Source organism: Aptenodytes forsteri, unplaced genomic scaffold (genome assembly GCF_000699145.1).
Source record: "Aptenodytes forsteri isolate BGI_AS27 unplaced genomic scaffold, ASM69914v1 Scaffold290, whole genome shotgun sequence".
Classification (NCBI taxonomy): Eukaryota; Metazoa; Chordata; class Aves; order Sphenisciformes; family Spheniscidae; genus Aptenodytes; species Aptenodytes forsteri.
This window is the reverse complement of record NW_008795244.1, coordinates 1604603-1608266: the sequence shown is the minus strand read 5'-3', so window position 1 is coordinate 1608266 and position 3664 is coordinate 1604603. Positions and strand designations below refer to the sequence as shown.

At 41.1% G+C, this 3664-nt stretch overlaps 1 protein-coding gene across 1 annotated transcript in view; it reads left to right on the top strand.

Moving 5' to 3' along the window:
- ZRANB2 (zinc finger RANBP2-type containing 2) overlaps positions 1 to 3664 on the top strand; it is a 20993-nt gene that overhangs the window by 4791 nt on the left and 12538 nt on the right. The window lies entirely within an intron of this gene.

Here is a 3664-nt window from a genome sequence, read left to right as displayed (position 1 = left end):
GGTAGAGCATGGGAAGCTGAAAAGTCCTTGGCTAGTGTAAGCACTACCTAGCAACAACTAAAACATCGGTGCGTTATCAACTTTGTTCTCATCCTAAATCCAAAACACTGTACCAGCTACTAGAAAGGAAATTAACTCTATCCCTGCCGAAACCAGGACAGTATCATACCAGGAAGGGACATGAAAAACAGAATGAGAGTGCTATGAAGCACAGGCAACCTTCATTTAATTACCTGACTTTGATACTGACTAGCCTTTGTACCTCTTATTTTTTCTTCAGGAAAACTGATTTTCAGGGCTTGTTGGTAGGAATTGGCTGTCTAGAGACAGGCCAATTAGATAGTTTTCTGTACATTTTTTCATTCTCAACTGTTCGGTTTCATTATGTTAAAATGATGGGTGATGTATTTCTCATTTACTTGGTTATTATCAATTCCTTACCCACATTTGAAGCCAAAATGTATTGTGATAGAAACAGGAATCCAATAAAATTGTTCATAAGCTATTGTGAAATGAGGAGTAGATATTTAAATGAAACTTTGTGTAAGAAACACAGGAAAAGAAGATCAGCTTTAAGTAAAGCTAACTGGTTTATTAAATAAAGGGAATATCCTATATAGTCACTGAGTTGAACACCAGATTGTGTCTGGTCACAGCGTCCTTCCAGACTGTAGAAGATCTTGTCCACTTGCGCCTTGCTTGTGTTCATAAAAGATAATCTTTTTTTTCAGTCCCCAGTTGACTTTTCAGCTTTTAATACATCCATTTTTTGAAGTAAATTGAATAAACAGAAGTTACAGAAACACTCCCTCTGCACGTACAGGGAAAGGTCCTGTTTTCAAAATGCGGCTGATCACTTCAAACTTCTGGCTGCAGGTGCCTTGGCCAGAGACTCCTCCGGGAAGTTTCCTTTAGCAGAAAACAAGTACCACTTAAATATTCTTCTCACTATATTTTAGTAACTTTTAAAATATTTAAGCCTGAAATTATTATCAGGTGAATTGTAGTTTTGCCTCTGCTTATTTTTAAAACAGTGCATATTCTCCTCCATTTCTTAATGTAAAAAGTAGGTTTTGCATGCCTTCATGTCCCTGAAGAGAAATCCAGGGATTATGAACAAATTCCTGTCCTTGAAATCATCAATAAGGGTTTGGTTTTCTGACCTGAACAGCATGAGGATTTTATCCTTCAAGATAAAGAGAGATATCCTCCAAGCTCATTTTAAATTTTGTTCTGTAGAAGTCGACCCTTGTAGCTGCTGCACAGAAGCCACACAAAGGCCGTGAAATCTTCTGCACAGGCTCTGCCCCTTCTTTGGTGTTTCTGCAGACACCAACAGGAGAGAGACCCAAATTCTGAGAGTATTGTAATGAATTCACAAACCATGATTTCAACAAGAACCTGGACTTTCAGAACAATGCCTCTCCTAAGCATGCTGAAGTTCAATCCAATTCTTACTAAAGTCAACAGATACTGATTTTCTTCTAACATACTAGCTTTGGACAATATTTTTTAATAAGCAGAAGGGTATTACAGATGAAAAAAACCTTCCACCACACATTAATTTATTCTGTAGGTCTGGATGTTTTTTGTCTCCCTGCTATTACACTTCATGATTGATATTCCTGTTACTTATGAAAGGGTCTTTTCTGGAGGTACACAGGAATGAATTAACTTCTGGGGCCAAGTTCTGGTTTTGGTTACTCCCTATAATCCTATGCACATAAGCAGAGCCTCACCCAAGCAAAAACAGGGGAGCAGCTGGGTAGTGCCTATTTTGCTGGAAAAAGCAGGTGACAGTGGCAAAGTCCTGCTTGTAGGAGGTCTGAACGGAGACACATACTAGATGATCTTGATGCACCTTGCCAGCTTTATGTTCTGTATCATGTGCAACTCAAAAATAATTTTGCATTTAATTTCCAGTGCCAATCATGCATGGTGACAGTGATGCTTTTTTTTTCTTTAATAGAGTTATCAATACGTCAATATTTAAAAGATCTCCCCTGAATTCCATAAAAAAGTAGGCTTTTAATCTGCAATAACAGTACCTGGAAAAATGTATGTTACTAAAGTGCCATCTGCTGTACTGACTAAAACATCATAGGATGGCAGGAGTGAATCCTTCCAGGCACTCCAGGCTGCAACCGGATTCTCCAGCTTTTTTCAAGCTCTTTTTCATTTACCTCTTTTCAAAGATCCATGCTGACAAAGTGACCAAAGAAGATTTGTTGCCATTTACTACAGCATTAAGACTCTGATATCTCATTTAAGCTTAAATTGATTATTCAGTGCCATAAAGGAATGTCATTTTGAGAAAAAATTGCTAATCAAGGTTTTAAATTTTGCAGGCTGCACTGCCCGTCTGTGAAGCACCGCTTCTTAAATAGGCTGTGTGCACAAACACAAGTGCAGCGCAGGACCTGTTGCTGGTGTAGTTCCAGTCGGTGAGCCCTGTAGCAGCCACCCAGCCACCATCTCCTTTTCATCTATTACTTTCCCCTTGTTCTTCTAATTCTGGAGTAGAGAAAAACAAGATTTTTCACAGCCCTTGTTTAAAATTCCACCACAGCCCTTCACCTGGGACCTTCTCCGGCTGCAGGAAAATGCAGGCTTAGTCCTTTCTGATTATTATGGACATTTCATAACTGGGAATTTGTACACAACCCTCTGTGGCAGACGAACCAGACACCCCAACACATTTTTCCAGTACACTCATGCTGTTTTGTACTTTTATAAATAAATAGCAGTAACACTGTCATCTTGCCTCATGAACTGGAAAGTGGATGTGATAAAAACCAGTCCCATAACCAGGTTCCAGATGATTTTTCCACAGGATGTGGCTACAGCACAGGAGGGAAAGAGAATAAAAACTGCCAGGAGAGTAACATTTGCTATAAATAAGCACATTGCATGCACTTAAGTAGGTGATGCTAGTCAAACTAAGTGCAGCAGATCTTGCCAGATCATTACCAGTCCAAAAAGAAAAAGGAAAGGGGGGGTCAGAAGCGGTTTGAAAGAGAAGCTGCCAAGAGCACACCATGCTGGCGCTGCTCCGACACGGCTGTGCTCAGCTGGGACGGTCACGGGCATCCCGGTCACACACGGGAAATGGAGGCCGGCATCCCGCTGCCAGAACAAACCCGCCAGCAAACCACCGAATGTTTTTTTAATCATAATTTAAAGGAGTGTTTTTTTAAATAATGGATTTACTTGAACACTCTAACATTTATACCAATGCTCTGTTTTATTCATATTTAAAACCCTTTATGTTCTCATGGGGATTTCGTTAAGGCCACCACACAGAGAAACAAGTCTGAACCTTCCACGCTCACTCATCTGTGAAAATGAGGCCTTATTTAATTTCTTTTCCATTATGTATCAGCAACTGATGGTTTCTCTGTTCATTTTACTGAAGTGAAGGTGTACACGCAGGAATTCACCGGCAGGCTTTCCTCGTGAAAAGCCCGGGCAGTTCTGTCCCCGGGACTTTGGGGCGACAGACCCACAGCAACAGCTGTAGGAAAATACACTGCCATGAATAAATGAACGATTTTCACACTTCCAGGGCTGACGAAGGCTTCCTCGCCCTGCCGGGCCGGCTCTCCGGCACGCAGAGGAGCTCCCTTCCCCACGCCAGCCCTTCCTCCTCAGGCACACAGACCTC